Source organism: Botryllus schlosseri, chromosome 1 (assembly GCF_051294905.1).
Source record: "Botryllus schlosseri isolate E-star chromosome 1, Bs_hap1, whole genome shotgun sequence".
Lineage (NCBI taxonomy): Eukaryota > Metazoa > Chordata > Ascidiacea > Stolidobranchia > Styelidae > Botryllus > Botryllus schlosseri.
In genome coordinates this window covers 23,654,707-23,674,845 of record NC_137236.1, presented here as the reverse complement: position 1 = coordinate 23,674,845, position 20,139 = coordinate 23,654,707, and the positions used below count along the sequence as shown (strand labels likewise).

Here is a 20,139-nt window from a genome sequence, read left to right as displayed (position 1 = left end):
GACAAATGTATGATGCCATGATAAAAGCTACCGGGTTATAATTTTGCAGCTACTATGAATATTTTGAATTTAATAAATCGATAATAGAGACTGATCTGATATCAAAACATTTTTAGGTTGACCATTGTAATTCCAATCCAGGATTCGGGTATAATAGGCTATTATTCTCATGGCCAAGTATCTTCAAATATAGGAGCAGAAACAAATATAAATATAAATATAATATATTAAAGAATGTGTCCTAGTGATTGAAATGTCGGAACGCCGAACGGCCCATTGTTGTTAAAAATCTAAAATGTCGTCGCGGACCGTAGAAAATGCTCTGGCGGGCCGCATGCGGCCCGCATACCGCGTGTTTGAGACCTCTGGTTTAATGTATATTAGTGATGAGCATCGGAGCGGAGTCGGATTGTATTCGGAGCGGAGGTTTGCGAATTTTGTGATACTCGGAGTGGACTCGGAGATTACTACAGATATTTTTCCGGAGTGTTGTAAGTTTTTCTTCCAATATCTTTCGATAGATCTTACCAGAAGACACTATTGATAACAAACCAAAACACAGACAGATGACACCTTGTAAAGTTGTAATATGACGGGTAACATGCAAAAATGCTTGCCAAGTGCATAAAACTGAGCCATCTGCACTGCAATTGGAGACTGGAGAGTAACCTAGTTATCTTGCAAGCCATTTTCGTTGAGCAGTGTCTGTAGTTCACAATATTCAAGGCGCCCAATATCATTCGCAGTGCATCATTTGCTCCCTGCCTTAAGATGCAGTCTTCGAATCCACAGCTGAATGTCACCGTATTATGAGATAAGATCTCCAGAATCTTCAACGTTGCTGTCATTGCAGTCTTCTATAGTCACATTCCTCCTTGCGTATTTGTCTGGCGACTGATTTTCATGCTACCCCAGTAATTGTGCGAAACATTTACAATCAGCAACATACAGCGGGGCTTCGCAATGGTACAACGTTTAGCTACCCTGATTCTTCCAGCAAGTTCATGATCATAACGGAATAGATCCCATTATCCTGATGACATTTAACGTAGTAATAGGTCCACTTTGTGAAATGTATTTATTCCCAACATTGGTATCAGTTGAAACAAGATAATATCCGATACCACTTTTGTGATAACTATTCGCAACTTTCATCGTACTTGCACTTTGCAGATGTCGTAGTGTTAAATCAATATTACTTTTATATCAGTGAGAAATATATATATAACAAGCGAATTTCTGGATTGAAACAATAATAACTTATGTAATGTGTTATAATGATTTAATGACGCTGCGACGAATTTTCGCTAGTAAGATCCGCTCACAGAGGCACACCAGCCTCTAAGCCCGCTTCAAAGATTTAAACAATACATAAATCATTAAGGTAAGCTGATGATACACTGTAAAAACAAAATATTCCGAGTTTCTGAACAGCCACACTAAATAACTACAACCGTCGCGACCCTTGCCGTAAGGTAATGAAAGCGCCTGTTCGTCAGTATCACGGATGGCCAAAAACTTCTGAAAGCTTTTTGAACGAATTCACTTGGATTTGGCAAGTCCAATAAACAATAAAATGTTTCTTGTCGTCGTCGATGCGCATTCGAAATATCCTTTCGTTAAAGTAACGAATGTCGGATCTACCACAACCTTGTGTGTAGTCAACGCATTGAGGGAAGTCTTTTCTATCGAAGGCTTGCCCATAACAATTGTCACGGATGGTGGGCCGCAATTCACATCGAATGAATTCGATACGTTTTGTACGAATTGGGCAATCAGCCATATTGTATCCCCATCTTTTCACCCTGCCTCGAACGGGGAAGCGGAGCCTTTCGTCCATACTTTGAAAGCTGGAGTGATAAACAATTGCGACGGGGGAAAAGATCTCAACTTCGCGCTCCAAACACTTCTCGCTACGTACCGATGTGGACCGCACCCGGGCATAGACTGGAAAACGCCTGCTGAGATTTTACATGGTCGTCAGCCGCGCAATTTGTTAAGTTTGTGCTCGTCCTTCGATAAATGGAAACCTGTTACGCCTGGACAATCAGTCACTCATTTCGAGATTGGTTCCTCGGTTTACGCTCGCAGTTACCGACGCGGACCAAAGTGGGTTGCTGCCGTGGTGACGGAAATACTTGGACGTGTTGTGCACTACTGTACATTATAAAAACAGATCATGGGTATTGGAGAAGGCAATAGAACCAACTCCAACCACGCTTGATTTCAGCTGGCAATAATACAGCCACGCAGGAAGTTGCTCAGCCTCGGCAACCACAAGTTGAGCAACCATTGGTTAGATATAGGGCACAACGTTCTACATCTAGTCCTGTTCCTACGTCGGGTAGACATTATCCGCGTAGACATAGAAAGTCAACCGATTTCTACAGACCTACGTAAATGTGGGCAACCCTCTCAACGTATAGGGGAGGACTGTAATGTTCGTGCATTTGCGTCTTGGTGTCGCACAACTCTTTCTTTCTATGGGATTAGTAATTACAGCCAATCATTATTTCCTCGTGTGTCGTGCTTGTATTTATACCATGTGTTCTGTTTTCACGTAGTCCTTCGTTTAACTGTACTCTGGATCGTGTCGCCTCTCTTAGAGGTATTCTGCTGATAATATACTGATTTCATATTGTAACCTCGTCGTATTGAGTCATTGTTTAAACAAGATCAAGAACAATACAACTAATTTACCCGTAGGTTAGTTATCTATAGTAATCTAGAGTCTGTCAGCCGTCAGTAACATCGGATGCAGCAACAAATGCATAGGTGCCGCCATGTCAGCTTGTGACGTCATTGTGAATACTTGTCAATTGCCCATAACAGCATCGTAGTTGCACCAGAACGCAATTTACTCCATGCCATTTCTGTGTACGGTATGAAAATTCTGATGCGCCGTTTTAACACTGGCACTGTACTCGTTAACACTAAGCCATACAGCTCAATTCCATCTTTAAATAAGCGAATATTATTCAACTGTAACAGTAGTAAGAGCAATATGAGCGAAGATCACGGCCTGATCAATAAAAATTCGATTTGTACCAAATGGCCAATGGTTTGACGTTCGATATTGGTACACTCGTGAGCAGTCCATCCGGTGTCGATCAAGTTTATCGGAATATAATATTTTCTCATTCCCCCATCTCAAGACAGGCCAATATTCCTTATTTTTATTCCGTATAGCTGCCGACTTGTAGAACGGCCCACTTATAGGCTTTCTGTAAGACACCGCTTACATGGATGAGATGGTGAGGAGTAGCCTAGATAAACCTCCAACATTTAGTATGTTGTATTAATTATCTCAATGTGCACTCGCTAATCTGTGTGTATCAATACTAAAATCGGGACCGTAACTGCCGCACCCCGAGCTCGAAGGGGGCCCCAAATTATTTCGTGAATTAGCATAAATTATAGAATATTTTTTGAAAATTTATGCAACTTTTTAAAAAATTTTCGCCCTCCGCGCGATTTCAAGGTGCCAAATATCATGATTTTTTGGTACTCTCCCCCCAAGAAATGAACACGAAAGATTTTTAGAAATGGACATATCGGCGTTTGCCAATACCGCGACACGACGCACCAAGACATATAACGATTTAGGATATATTACATTAGGGTTACCATACGTCCTCTTTTAGGAGGATGTGTCCTCTTTTTTGAAAGTGTCCTCGGAGGACCCCCTTTTGTCCTCTTTTTTGAGATTTGTCCTCTTATTGGAAAATTTAGGTCACATTTAGAGCAAATTGCGAGTGATATGCCGTAAATCAGCACAGAAGTGACGCTCCGGCGGGTATTTCAAAGTGAAACGGTGATTTGAGCTCTGAGCGGCAAGTTGACCTTTTTTTTGTTTTAGTCAACCGATCACGAAGTGAGAAAAATTCACCGGTTTTTGAAAATTCTTCGCCGTTTTTGCAAGTCTCGAATTTCTGAAAAGTGTCCTCTCTTTCTATTTCCAAAATATGGTTAGCCTATATTACACTGTAAATCCGCAAGGTCGTATTGAACACTTCATAACACTTTTTTCTGCGTACAGACACACTTTTTGGGCATATAAACGCATTGGGCCATTATCGTCGCAACGCTTCTGCGTATTTCTCCGTTTACTTGTAACACTTCGCCACTGCGGCTTATTTTCAAGAAAATTTATACTTGATAATGTATCATCAATTTCGCATTGATAAACCATCGGTACGCTTGGAGATCACATTAAATCATGTTATATGTAAAATAATATTACTCACTTGACCCAGCACTAAGTTTAAGGGTAATATTTCATTGAAATATACATATTCCTCCGTGACGCAGAGGGGTCACCACCTTCGTTACGGTAGAGCGCGCTCGATTTAAGTTTGGATTTGAATTAGTGGTTCGTCAGGCTTCAGGCAGAGAGTAGGGTACACGATAAAACTTGACGAAATGGATATATTGAAGCAGTTTCTACTACCTGATGGCGTAAAGGATCGTAACATCCATGTACTGTAAGGTATGGAAATGCGGTAAATGTTATTGGGCTCGAAAGTCACGTGACTTCTGCTTCGCTGGGGCCAAACAACTATCTGAGATAGCCGCTGCCTGTGTTAATTTGCGATATTGGTCTGTTTTTAAATCGTATTTTCTGTCTCAGTGAGGTTGTTTGAAGTACAGTTCTGGGTTTTATGTTATCTTCTATGACTTATTAGCTAGTTTCAGGACTTTTAGATACTAACTAGGTAGGATTATGTTGTTTTGCAGCTGCGCAAAATGCCAGGGTATAACGTGCCAATTTGTTATAATGGATGAGAAAACAATCCGGAGTAGTCTTTCCATCGACTTCTGAATTGCCAGAAAACGACAGGAAAGTGACTGAAATTAATAAAGCTAGTGAGAATGATAAATATAATTAACATTTGAACTATGTTGACTTGTTTGTTTGGTGGTATCAAATGTCATACCGGTATCTCGTGTGCCCCAAGACAGCGTAATCGAGTCAGCTTCAATAGCAAATGATTTAAGATAAGCCACAATTATTAGATTTTTTTTTAAAGTGTTTATATAGTGAAAGTGGCCTAAGAATAGATGCATCAACTGCAGGCATCGGTTAGCTTTTAAGATATCTGTGCCATTTATCGAAAAAGATAATCAAGAATTTCGGTCAGCCAAATTTAAATTTAACCATGCCAATCAGAAGGAAGTTATTGATTGTTTCAAGGATAGTGCTGAGAAGACTGCTATTGCCGGACAAGGACAAGAGTACCGTACTTTCGACTTTTTTTTTTATGATGCAGCAATTTACAATTTGGTATCATTCTAACTGGAATGTAACCAGGTCTTGCTGTTACTCATGACACTACTTCCTATAATTTAGTACTGGCACTGTTGCCAATGTTTTTCTAAATTTTGGTCAAGTTTCTATACATCAGTGTTGTTCAAAAATACCTTTTTTTTCAAATTTCACTGGCTCATGAACAAAATTGTTAGGTGGCTTGAAAAAAGGTTGCACACTAGATTTGACTCAATTCCAACATGCAGAAGTGAAGCTATCAGATTTTCAAAAAAAATTGAATTTATTGAAAAAATATAATAGTTTTATTAAATTTTACTGGCTATGCCATGAAATTGTTGAGTTTTCAAAAAATGTATAGCAAATTTGGCTAGTTGAGCCAAATTAAAAATTTTCTACTTTTAGTAGCTTTTGCATTGCTCTATACAAAATTTACACAAATTTCTTGAACAAAAATCAGAGGGTAATTCATAACTATTTTATTTTCTTTATAGATACTTTTAGATGTTTAACAAATCAATGCAAACATTGATGCTAGCCTCACTAATCTGTACCTGATTGCTGTGCTAGTGAAGTTGCACTGTGCGCTATATGTAAACCATATCCGGGGCATCTCTGATCCCGGCATCTTGCATGATGCAATTGGTATCTCAGCCAAAAACTGCTCTCCAGAAGACACCATCTCCTTTATCGCAAGAACGAGAAGCACACGCACGCTATCTACCCCTTGAACTGTGAGAAAATGCAGCTCAACTGTCTATGGAATGACGTCACCGTAGGGAGGTGGAGCGACACACTTCAAGACGCTACCGGCCTTAAAAGTCGGGACCACATATACTTCCTGAACTTGTAGAAATCCACGCAAAACGCTTGGAAGGAACTGACATTGTTGTCGACATATGGTACATCAATGCCACCAGTAGGTCATTTGTGTGAGACCAGCCTCGTAACCATACGGACCCAACAAACCTGGTATCCCTTACCGTCGTTCTCAGGGCTAGAGCACCGTAAATTTACACAACCGCCGTTCAGGATCTTGGCTTGTCAATGGAAGATACTTACGTCGATTCGATGCAGAAACGCAATAACTACACATTGCCATGGAGTACTCACAGTTACACTGCTTGCTGTTATTCTCGTCAATTTCGATATACCAACACAGTCCTATCGATTGTATTGCTTATGGCTGCCCATTTTCAAGCCAACTCTGTGTGTTTAAGTGAGTCGTCAGTTTAAGACTACCTCCACAGTAGCAGTGTATAGCTTAAGTCAAAACTGCATCCGTTTATGGCAAGTTGGCAACATTAATCAGGAATACCTAATCTGTGACCAATACCTACATTCTATTTGTTTCATTCTCGGTACAAAGGAAATACATTCTCAAGTTGTGAATTTGTCGAATTTATTGGCCAGTTATTGATTTTGTCAGCACTCTTAGAATTTTGTAAAATCAAGCGAGAGTATGCAACTATGCAAGATTAGGAAAGTATTGTTGTGGAAATATTATTATATCAGAATTAGGTAGTTCTTCTATTCAGAATCTTGAGGGAATCGTCGGGTCAAAAACGAAGAAATGGCATAAGTTTTGAGTATGCAATGCACAAGCTGCCCTGCACTTGTCAAAGTACTTGTGATGCTGGGCAAGTACTATAGTATCACCGACTCATTTCAAAATGAAGACTTTCTTCTAAACGCTCAAGTCTATTAATGATCTTGATTTGGTAGAATAGGGACACTTGATATCTATCAATACACACATCACAAAAGTGTCTCAAACATGTCCTAAAACTACTTTAAAAAATATAACACTCCGGCAAGTATGCAATAGTACATAGTACTCTGAAAAGGTGGAAATACTATCTTCTTTACTTTCATTCAGTGTGCATGCCTCCTCTTTACATCGCCTAGGTCAAGATGGGTGTCTAATTCCATAGACTACTCCAAGTCGCTTCGACATCTTCCTGTCTTTTCATTGTATCGCATTTTGTGGTGTATTGAACTGATAAAATTGCTAATAAACCAATGATGATGATGATGATGATCGTCTGTTTGCACCACAACATAAATGCTTTAAAGTTCAAGGGTCTCTTTGCTTTTTGATAAGCTTTTTCTTTCTTTCTTCTCTTGCTTGCTTCCATACGTCCTCGTAAGTGGTGCCGATTTTTTGAGCCTCATCGGCTTTACTTAGCCATCTGGGCTTGATTACATGACGCTGCTCATGTAGTTAGGTAAGCAGTGGGGAGTCCAGATAAGCCTCCGACCCACTTGCGTCAAGTGGGATTCGAACTCAATTCCAACGCTTCCCCAATCTTTCAGGTAATTTTGCAGTTACCAACCTCTACGTCATAAACTTTCATTATACTCATGGCTGAACTGAATATTTCCCAATTCTCTGCCATCACCACCATACATTGCTGATATTGGATGGTCGTTGTCTAAATCATTTTGACTTCTTTTGACTAGATTCGGATTATTTTTGAAGAACTCGCAAATCGTAAAAGTAGCTTAACCCAATCCATCTGAAATCAAATTTAACACGGTTTGGTAATGTTACAATATTAATAATCTCCGATGTTGACTGATCACTGTCTCCGTGTCGATAAGTATACACTTGAAGCATAATAATGCTGCAGCCATACGATGAATAGTTAGTAGGTCCAGATGAAAGTACTAAACCTTGGAATTACTTGTTTGACATAGGCTATCTTAAACTGCTCTATACTCCATCATGTTAATTGAATACTATACATTGTCATCTATCTGCACGAAAAAAAATCAATCCTGTAACACAAACACATAATGTGACAGCAAAGACCAGCGCAGTAGCAGAAATTGCGACATACAAATGCATTACTGTCGCAGAGAAGATGATACCAGAAACGCGCTTGGCCCCAGACGGTGGTTGCTATGCTGAAAAGTCACGTGACTTTCGAGCCCAATTGAATATATGTAATGTGAGAATAGTCATAAAATGAACTCGTTTTGACATTGCAGTAAGGTCGTTTGTTTTAGATGTTTTAGTAGGCTACTGATATCGCTCATTCATATGAATGTTCTTTAGATGTTTTGTAGTATATGATTCGTCTGATCTTATTGCTGGATGATCGAGCTTCGAATCTGATAATATATCATGCTGCGACCAGGTCCAGTACTACGGTACTGATGGGAAGCTGCTATAGAAGTAACTTTTTTGACATAAGGATAAAGGGATGTTCTCTTTATCCACACTGAAATATCCCTATGTAGGCGATATTGTGGTCCATTGTGGACAAGTACTGCAACGTCAGCAATTGAATGCCGGTATGACAGTCATGCAACGGTTTTCATTGTTTTTCAACTGCAACACATTTTACACTGTCCTGTTTATTCTAAGTGGTAAGGTGTTAACTAAAGCGATTTTTTTTGACATGTCAAAATAAGGTCAAAATTTTGTCAAAATTGTACCGTTAGGTCAAAAATTGCCAAAATTCTTTACAAAATCAAAATTTTGTTGGCAACTTGCATTTCGTTTGTATCATAGATGATTGCACTATAGAATGTAAACGTGGAACGGCAGCGACCGATTTTGCAGCTTCATTCCGCTTCACTGAAGCTTTACTCATTATTTTACGGCAGCTACTGTAGGATTTATGACAATCCAAAAGTTGTCTTCCAGAGCTCAGAATTTACTGAATCTGGTCTTGATCGAAAGCTACTGTCGCACGGATTCCGAAAATATCAATCAAAATAGGGTCAGGCTCCGCACTTAGATGACAAATCACCCTCAACATCTAAAATTTGCATTGTTCAGAACAATCGGATGAACGCACAACAATGACCATAACAATGACCCATTGCGGCTCTTCGATTGTTCGGACAATGCCGATAATTCAGACTTGAAGGGCGAATTCTAAGCGGTTCAGTGCCTGATCATATTTTCATTTACATTTTCTGAGTCAGTGTGACAGTAGCTTTCGATCAATACCAGATTCAGGTAATTCTACGCTCTGGAAGACGACTTTTGGATTGCCATAAATCCTACAGTAGCTGCCGTAAAATAAGTCTGAGTAAAGCTTCAGCGAAGCGGAACGAGGCTGCAAAATCGGTCGCTGCCATTCCACGTTTACATTCTATAATTGCACTGTCGGTGAACTTATCATTTTACAATTTACATCTTGTAGCCCACTTTATAGTCCCACCGTTGTAGACGGACCATCGTCTGGTCATTGTGAATCATAAATTGTCAAATGAAACAAATACTCAACATAGCCTATTGCACTATCCTAACTGAAGCAAGACTGCGTGGGCATTGGTTTTTCTATTAGAAACCGTATGATGAAAAATTGCGATGTAGACAACTTTGTCATAATGAGAGAAAGAGTGCAGTGGACGCACAACTTCAGTGTTGCCGGCCAACAACTGCAGCTGGTGAACGTTCTTTCTTAATTCTTGCCACGCTACTTAGTTAGGACAGACACTTTCTACCCGAAAATGTAGGAAAGTATCTTTCGTTGTACTACAACAAATTTTTAATTATTTCTACCATAATACGAGATGTAACTAATACTAGAATTATTCATGGGTCGAGATTTCGATAAAATAAGTTCTTTTTCATGTAAAAATTTGTCAATTTTCATGCTAAAAGATTTTTTTCAGGTCAAATTACTTCGGAAGAACAGACAGCCCCAGTCAGAAATAAAGATAAGTTCCGGTAATACAATTCTAACACTATGTGAGAAACACCTAATTTAAGTACATGGGGTCAAAATTAAGTTTTTCATCATCAAAATATGTGTGAATTTGAATTTTTTACTCAAAGTCTTACCTTTTTAGGTCCAAAAAATCGCCCCAATAATAGCACAGCCAAACAAACAATCTTTTCAACAAACCATGGATCACAAGGGGTAGTATTTGTTCTGCCCAATCCCCCATTTGACTTTTCTGAGTTTATTGTGATACGGTAACTGAACTAAACTCTATTTTGCAGGTAGTATGTATTGAACTTGGCACCTTTTTGATATGCATTTGCTGTATGGAATACTGGTAAGCATCACGGTGTTTTGTAAAGTGAACTGGTATATCCTTAGAGAATGAATTTGATTATGTTGCAATCGGTTATCTTTGTGATAAAGATTTTTATGAATGTTTGCTGATAAAATTTCACAGAAATTGTTAACAATTCAGAAAGTATACTAACTGTGCCGGAGTAAAATTGGTGGTAACGTCATGTGCAACTTTCTATTCCATTAAAGACACCCTTCTGTCACGTACAACTTGTTGCAGAAAAAAATAACTGTATCCAGTATGATATCTGCGTGATTACTGAGCAGTTCATTTGTATTGCGAATTTTCGCAACAAATATTTTCTTTTCGATAGTCTTGGATTGATCCTCAAATTCGTCCAACTGATGTCTACTCTTTAAAAAGAGCCCCCTGGGTCTACCGTACCTGCGCTATCAGACAATGTTGACAGTGACGTGAGGAGTCGTTCGTAACGGGTTTTGTGCCAGCACAGTCATCTTATGCGATGCAGACCTTCTCAAGAACCCATGGATACATGTGATTATGTAAGCCTATTTATTCAATTTATATATCACCATTGATTATGTAATTTGCTGGTTTTTGCAGTCCTACTTTTCTCACGAACTATCTCGCAGAGTAGCTTACGGACTATTCGATATGAGCTGAAAAAGGCTTCATCTGTGTACACTGTACAGTGTACAGTGAACTGTATACTCTGAACACTGAAAAGGGATGTAGTTGAAAGTAATGAGCTCGTGTAACTTGTACTTTAACTATTGCTTACTGAACTATAATGGACTAGGTCAGTGGTTCTCAACCTGGGGGGTTGAGCACCTCTCCTGCGCTTCTGTAACCTATTACCTGTGTGAAATATTTATATTTACTTGTGCATAAAATTTACAATTTTCCTTTGGTATTTATTGTATTTTCTAGGAGCAGCAATTGGATTTGACCAGTACAGAAAAAGAGCCGCCATGGCATGCCACGAATCAGAGACTCATCAAGCCTGGGTTGCGACCGATGGAAAGAATATGAAAAATGCCCTAAAGTGCAGGTAGTATGTATTGCAAATGGCACTTTTTTGAAAAAGATTTGTTGTTTGAAATACTGGTAAGCATCGCCATGTTTCGTAAGTAAACTGGTATATCCTTAGATAATGAATTTGATTCAGCTGCATTCGGTTATTTTTATGAATGTTTGCTGGTAAAATTTCACTAAAAGGATTAACAATCCAGGAAAGTATGGTACTCGGGCTGGAGTAAAATTGGTGTTAAGGTCACATGCAACTTTCCATTACAATAATTAATTGTTCTATGAAAGACACCCTTTTGTCACATACAATACATCCAGTCTGATATCTGCGTAAGTAAATACTGAATGCTGGTAATGTCTTATTTTGTGATAATATTGTTGATGTACAACGTTCTTTCGAGTTCTCCACTAGTTGCTGACGATTATACTATATATTAATATATTATATACTATTCAATTTTATATTGAAGTTTTGTACCTCGAAGAAGCTGTTCGAATATTGAATAGTTCCCTTGTATTGCAAATTTTTAAAACAAGTATTTTCTTTTCAACAGTCTTAGATTGATCCTCAAATTCATCCAACTGATGTCGACTCTTCGAAAAGAACCCTGGTTTCACCGTGCCTCTGCTAACAGACAATGTTGATAGTGACGTGAGCACTGAGCAGTCATCTGAACAGATTTTGTACCGGTGCAGTCATCTTTTGTGATACATACTTTTGCCTCAAGAACCCATGGAAACATGTGATTATGTAAGTCTATTTATTCATTTCATATATCACCATTGATTATGTAATGTGCCGGTTTTTGCAGTCCCAATTTTCTCAAAAAACTATCTATATATGCTATATCAGCTGAAGAGAGGCTTGATCTGTGTACATTAGGGCTATTCAAAAATAACCTTTTTTCCTGAATCTTGCAGGTTACTTGATTAAATCGTTAGGTTGCCTTAAAAAACGACGCACACCAAATTTGAATTCATTCCAACCAATATTCGCGGATTTCGTAGAGTTTGAAAATTTTGAATTTGCCTAGAAATGCGAAAAAAAAAAATTTCAAATTTTTCTGCCAACCCCATGAAATTGTTGCGCTGTCTTCAAAAACGATGCAAAACAAATTTGACTCAATTCCAAGCCGTAGAAGTGGAGTTATTTCAGTTTTTCTTTGATAATTCTGGAATTATCCTTGATTGGTGGATCATCCCAGAATTATCATCAAAAAACTTGAATAACTCCGCTTCTGCAGCGTGGAATTGAGTCAAATTTGTTTTCCGTCGTTTTTGAATACAGCGCAACAATTTCATGGGGTTGGCAGAAAAATTTGAAAAAAATATTTTTTTGCATTTCTAGGCAAATTCAAAATTTTCGAACTCTACGAAATCCGCGAATATTGGTTGGAATGAATTCAAATTTGGTGTGCGTCGTTTTTCAAGGCAACCTAACGATTTAATCAAGTAACCTGCAAGATTCAGGAAAAAAGGTTATTTTTGAACAGCCCTAGTGTACATTGAACAGAGGTGTTGTTGAATGTGAAGAGCTGGTGTAACTTGTATTTAAACTACCGCTTACTGAACTATACTTGGAACATCAAATGGAGATCATTTCCCATGTCGTGCTAATTCCAATTAATTTTGTTAGTTAAATTTAATCAGGAATGAAGGATTTTGAAAGATTGAGAACAGTTACAATTACCGCAATGAAGGAAAAGTATTCAGCACCTTCGATAAGATGTCACAAAGTTTTCGTACTAAAGACAATCAATGTGTCCTTTGTCTGGTATATTTTCTCGTCTCAATTCGAAGCACCTATAAAATCTTGGAATCAAAGTTATATGTAAAGCCTACCATATGTCAATTATAATAATGGAAAACCGAACCCATAGGGATAACAATTCTACTACATTTATTGTCGGATCTTGTTTGCAATCAATTACATTTTCAGCGAAACGAGGTTGATGAAGTCAACTGTCATCTCAAAGCCAAATTGAGAGACAAACGAATATAATCCAAGACCCAAGCGCATGTCTTATTGAAACAGGTACCGTAATCTTTCTTTTTTGTGGACCATACAAATTTACATAGACCTGCAACGTTCTGCTATAACTGTCATTTTGAGTTACAGTTCTGCATTCTCACTGTTGCCTGTGCGTCTGAATGTCAATGTAAATGTCAAAATGGCCGAATTGAAAAAAAAACGCAGACCTGATTCAAGATGTTTTTATTAGTCGTTATGCTAATTTTAGTCCTTCTTTCTGTTCAACTCTACAACAAACGATAGGCCTAGATTGTTCTTAAAGTGAATCAGTTACAGCAATTCAGCTATATAATTCATATATACCTCATAACTGTATGTTTTGTTGAAGATGATGATTTTCATATCACTTGAGACATTGTTAAACTGTTTTATATATTATACATATTGTACAAGCTGCTGTACTCATCTTTGGAATATTCTAGAACTTTGATAGTCAACCTCGAGTCTTCCAGTAAGAGTGATGATGACTCATTTTGAAAGTATTCCGGTTTCTGGTGTATCTTGGAGTTGATCATATAATAACTCTTGTATATTGGTTTCAAAACTGACTCCACCATGTGCAGTGTCTTAGGCCGCTGGCTGTATGAACAGGTCACTGTAATACACTCTGCTATGTCTGTGAATTGAACTGTCATTGCCTAGTAAAAGTACAGATTCAGAATTTCATCATGTTCGACTTACAGCAGATTGTGGTTTATCATATGTACAAGTAATTGAAGTAATGTTAACAAAAAAAGATCCAAGACTGTTGTTGCTTGCAAGAAGTTGCACAGTGGTGAAACTTTTCTAGGCGGTGATGGTTTTCCTTCTGGTAGACAGATAAAGAGAGTTGTTTGATCACAACTAAAGTGATTAAAGTTGAGCATACCCTCAGTGACTTGTCTTTTAGTTGGGCGTATTCCAGGAGGAAAACCATCAACACCTTGAAAAGTTTCTCCAATATGCAACTTCTTGCAAGCAACAACAGTCTTGGATCTTTTTTTGTTAACATTACTTCAATAACTTGTACATATGATAAACCACAATCTGCAGTAAGTCGAGCATGATGAAATTCTGAATCTGTACTTTTACTAGACAATGACAGTTCAATTCACAGACATAGCAGAGTGTATTACCGTGACCTGTTCATACAGCCAGCGGCCTGAACCACTACACATGGTGGAGTCAGTTTTGAAACCAATATACAAGAGTTATTATATGATCAACTCCAAGATACACCAGAAACCTGAACACTTTCAAAATGAGTTATCATCACTCTTACTGGAAGACTCGAGGTTGACTATCAAAGTTCTAGAATATTCCAAAGATGAGTACAGCAGCTTGTACAATATGTATAATATATAAAAACAGTTTAACAATGTCTCAAGTGACATGAAAATCATCATCTTCAACAAAACATACTGTTATGAGGTATATGTGAATTATATAGCTGAATTGCTGTAACTGATTCACTTTTGAAACAATCCAGGCCTATCGTTTGTTGTAGTGTTGAACAGGAAGATACCCGTTCCACCAAGTTCATGACATAAAGGTTTGTGATGATGTACTATGATGAAAGTTCAATCATTCTCTCTTCCTCATCATAATTGTGCTACGTTCATATAGAAATTAATTGATAGATCCCGCCGACCATGATTTTGTTGTTAAAGCAGCAATGTAACAAATTGTAACATGCAAATTGGCATTGCAAACTTGGTAAAACTAACCAACATTTTTAATGGCGCTATAAAAATCAATAATTTGCTTATAACTTTTTTTCCGTACATTTTCAAGACAAAGTTCTATGGCAGTGAGATAGAAACATGGTGCTTCCGCAGCTTTTAAGCCCAAAACTAGCTTTCTAGCATAAGCGGTTATTGAGATATGGCAAAATCAGCTATTTTCGGCTCGTTCGGTGAAATTGCACGGCCACTAGAGGGTGCAAAAACCTGAAATTATGATAGAAGTGATTCATTTGAGATTTGGGACCAAATATCAAAGGCACTTTTTGAAATTCAAATTTTTCTTTTTTTCACTCCACCCTATTTTACTTGTATCCGAACGCCTTTCCTAAGCTTGTGTAACCTGCGTGTGTGAAATCTTTATATTTATTTCTGCATAAAATTTAGAATTTTCATTGACATATTCAAAACTTTGGAATTTATTCACATTTTCAAGGAGCACAACTTGGAGTCGACCAGTAGAAAAGAAACAAACGCCATGGCACGCCACGAATCAGAGATTGACCGAGCCTGGATTGCAGCTGATGGCAAGAATATAAAACTGCTTCAGTGAAAATGGAGTATTTAGAAACATTCTTGACGTTTTGAGCTGCTACGCATTGGATTGTCATACCCTAAAGGAGTGGTTGTCAAACAGGAGAAAGCATTTGAAGCGACGTGAAGCCGCTGTAAACTAAAATCTTTTTCGCACATGCATGCATGGCAGCTTGTAGTTATTTCTCTGTGTATGGTCAGAATTTAATATTTGAATATTCTCTCATCAACAACCATTACCGTCACTGCCATCCAACTATCCGTTGGGATTTCTAGCGTTCTGGTTGCTTTTTTAAATTTTATTATACGACAACAAGGAGTGTGTGAAATGTTTTGCTATCATATGGGAGCGTGTCCAAAAATTTTTAAGAACCACTGCCCTAATGACTTCCATATTTCATATTTTGCAGCAGACTGGTAAATAACAACAAAATCTTTTCTGTAAATCTGCAAAATTTGTATGGACTCAAAGAAACGATTTCTTTGTGATTTAAACAAAAGTGATTGGCATTAAGCTGATATAAATACTACTAATGCAAGCCCTACGATATTTTTAGCAGGCCCAATTTCATTAAGAGTGAAAAAATACTTATGGTTGTTTATCGTGGTAGTGGTAGTGATACTGATACATTCATTGTTTGTTTGTTTACAATAAAATCAGAAATTTACAAGCCGTAATTTGAACAGTTTTAAATAAGTTGTAATGATTTGTGTTGATCATGTTTTCCGCTAACGGGCGTAACCAATGAATTTGATTCCATGCCCCTGTCACGAAAGTTCAGGATACTAAATGATATTTTTTTATCACTATCCCTAATTCCCTATGCATTCATTTTCATCATTGAGCGATTTGCATGATATTTGTAGTAAGTTTGCTCTTAATCATTTGTGATGTTCGTAATTTCATCGACTCTTCCGGGAACGGTTTCAACTGCTGATCTGAATTTATGAAACCCTGTCACAGCAGCTATTGGAAATTTCAATGTTTGCACGTATTTAATCACCCAGGTTGGGTATTATAAGCGTCATTTATTCATGAATCAATAAAATCTGATTTTACTTTGAGCCCTGCGTTCCGGTGACTAGTCAACCAGCCACTTTGAGACTGAACACTTTTTAGGTAAACACCTTAAATTTGAACACTTCGCAACACTTCTAGGCGTTCAATTTTTGGATCACGTTTCGTGTTCAATTTTCCGGGTTGAGCAACACTTCAGAATTTACAGTGTACATGCGACTTCAATAAGTGTACCAGAACGATCGGCAGCGAAAAAACCTTGGCCGAAAAGGACTGCTCTTACGCTGACCGAAAACTTCGTTATGTATATAAAATACATATAGCTTTAATTGTCCATAGCCTAGCCGTGAAGAAAAACCAATTTGAAATCGTGTGCGTCTCTTATTTTAGTACGTCACAGGATGTCGCGGAATAACATCATGTAACGAAGTCATACCAACGGATCCGCCCGCCGAAGATGTTTAATTTATATTTACGGGCCCTACAGTTTCCAAGACACCTCACTCAGCTCTAACGGTAATCTAATAAAGTGAGCAGAGAGGACAAGAAATTGATAGCAATATATATGCAATTCCCGATCTTATTGACCGATTTTATCATTAATTATCGAAAATTTGAGCGCTTCGCGCTGGCTCGCTGAACGGTGCGGCAGATTTCCTGGAGCATTCAACAAGTTGGTAGGGGGTCGGTTACCGCGGTCGGTTTATGACCCTATGGGAGACCAAGACCTAAGTTTTTTCTGGGACCTGACGAAGTGCTGTTTCGTTCCTGTCAAACGGGTATACGCCCGAAAATGTTTAATTATATTATTGAGGGGTGCTACTTTTTTAAATACATCTCACTCAGCTCTACCGGTAAATCTGAATACGTCAGCAGATAGGGGATAAAAATTGATAGCAACGTTTTGGGGGTGGCTGACGAAGTGCTGTTACGGCCCTGGCTAAAATAACCTGTGTAGAAGCTATAGAAGTCTATCCGCATGCTTTCGATTTAGCTGGATGACTACGATATGTATATTTAAACCAGGCGGATCTTTCTTATTATGAATCGATATCTGTTAGCTGGTATCAAGTGCCACGTCTAGGCTTGTTTAAAACACCGCTTACGGGGAAAATATGGCGAGGACGAACCTGGATAGACCTCCTATTCCCGATGTTTCTGAGCGGCAGTCTGAATCCCACGCTTCCGATTATACGCGCAGAAGCCTGTCTAGGGGTTATCTACGGGTGCTAATCGTTGTAATTCATACACGTATTCCATAACTTTAATAACGCAATAACACGCTCAAGTCGGATTTGGTGGAAGTTAGCTGACAAATAGTGCAGCAACAGCAACATACAACTTGATGAAAATAACAGGCACGTAGTGCAGCAACAGCAACATTCGAATTGATAAAGATAGCAGGTACGTAGTACAGCAACAGCAACATACAACTTGATGAAGATTGCTGACACTTGGCACAGCAACAGCAACATACGGCCGACGAACGTAACAGAATTAAGAATAACGTAAGGAAGGAACCAAAGAAAGATTTACAATTAATTTTGCGTCAACGTACATAACCAAGAAATGATGGTTCGCAGACGCTTTATGTAGCGGTAAGAACAGCCCATCTGAAAAGGCCTGATTATAAATGATTACTAAAATCAAGATTAACAAATGAAATGCGTAATCGAAAACACTCGAGAAGACATTTTGACGTGATCATCGGTCGGAATCAAAGTTTACCTATGAATCATTACAATGTGCTGCGCTTGAAAATTAACTTTCCAAGGTCAATCATGTCAAGTTATATTTCTCCACGGCATATTCAATTATGCTATCTTTTGGTCATTATTCTACACAATGAAACTAATTTCTGAGGTATAGCTTAATTGGTCATAATGGTCATTGGTCATGCATGTTCTCAATTTTTGCAAGATGGTATTTTTATTTGAATTCAAGGTTTTCCAAAGACAGCCGTTTTAAATACTACTAAAATATAATAAGATAGTTGAAATAAAGGCACTTACAACGAACCAAGAAACCATAATTTTGTTCAATAGCGCTCAACCTAACAGATGAAGCTAGAAGTTAATATCTTACACTATAGATACGCGTAGGGCATGGTATGGTATTGTATGGAACGAAATTTCGGTATGGAATATGGAAGAGTGCAAGTATGCGTATGGTATGGAATGTTCTTTCCATACTTTCATACTTTTTCCATACTTTCACAGTTTTGCCAGAATCGTGGCAATGCTTATACCAGGGCCGGCCAACCCGTGGCCCGCGGGCCACATTTGGCCCGCGAGAAGGTTTTGAGTGGCCCGCGAGGTAATTTCCGAAATTAGTAATATTATCAAAAATGGACTGCAAAGATTGTGAACTTGCAAGGCCAACCAAAAATTTGATTAGTCTGGCCGCAACACTTGAGATGTGATTACTAAAATATCAGTTCCGACGCATTGGCAGATCCATGAACCAGTCACATTTCGGTAGATATTCGTACACTAGAAGAAGAAGAATTTGCGATAGATTTATCAAAAGTAAAAGTTTTCTACACGCAACAAGTTGTCACTCGATTTCTTGCATTAAATATTGTTACCCATTTGTGAAAATGAAAGAACGCCTAATGTATCAGATTGAGTCTAACTATATTCGCGATTACGACACAAAGCGTCGCTCAATATATGCGACCTTGCGTTTGCGCTCGCAGAAAGACCGTCGACTATGAAACCTAGGCACAAAATGATCGACACATGTTGGTCAAAGCTTTCGATATCGATATGTCCAGGTGCCGAATAGTCCATTCCTTGTGAACTGAGCCCAGCGATATACAGCAGGCCAGCAATATAGTCAAGTGACAATATTATTGACCTATGAACTTCGAGAAATGTTCGCGCTTCGCGCGGCTAGTGGCCCGCGCAATAGTTTGTCAGTCAAATGTGGCCCTTTGGCTGAAAGGGTTGGCCACCCCTGGTTTATACTTTCGATTTGTAAAATTGATTACATGCCTCGAAAAATCGCTCACTGTCTATGTCTACGTTCATATTGTAGCGTCTTTACAAGGCGCGCTCGTCGATTGTGTCGGTTATTTGATTACCAATTTGTGAATGCTTCCGCGTCCCTTTTCAATGCATGCATGTTAATGCATTTACTCGACAGTTACTAACTTCGCTCGCAAGAAGCGGAAATCCCGCTTCAATATCTAAAATTGCGATTTATCACTCACCCACCCCGTTCGACATCTATTTGAGGACAACAAAGTAGCTCTACGCGCAAATGAAGAAAAATAATGTTAATAATCAATATTCAAACGAAATCCAATCTAAATATCATAAAAACCAATGATATTCGACCGCTGTCGCGTTACAACTTGTATTTCGCTTAATGTAACTTCCACTCCGTAAACTATCATCGATTCTGAAAATGTAAAAGTAACATGACTGAACTTGGAAATAATTTTCTGCGCTTTGGTAGGATGATCATCACGCAATATCGATTTGACAAAACCATCATTGTAATTCAAAAATATGTAGCTTGTCTTGTATCG

At 38.3% G+C, this 20,139-nt stretch overlaps 1 long non-coding RNA gene across 7 annotated transcripts; it reads left to right on the top strand.

Annotated features, from left to right (window-relative positions):
* The first annotated feature begins 4,418 nt into the window (after positions 1-4,418).
* On the top strand, positions 4,419-16,651 carry LOC145434573 (uncharacterized). 7 transcript variants are annotated; one of them, XR_013913478.1, is made up of 7 exons: positions 4,427-4,489; positions 9,902-9,956; positions 10,233-10,288; positions 10,623-11,321; positions 11,854-12,050; positions 13,239-13,334; positions 15,489-16,651. It is a non-coding gene; the product is annotated as an uncharacterized LOC145434573 (long non-coding RNA). The 7 variants fall into 7 exon arrangements; XR_013913472.1 differs by having other exon boundaries at positions 4,419-4,489; positions 9,902-10,288; XR_013913477.1 differs by lacking the exon at positions 9,902-9,956 and having other exon boundaries at positions 4,420-4,489.
* Positions 16,652-20,139: the final 3,488 nt, after the last annotated feature.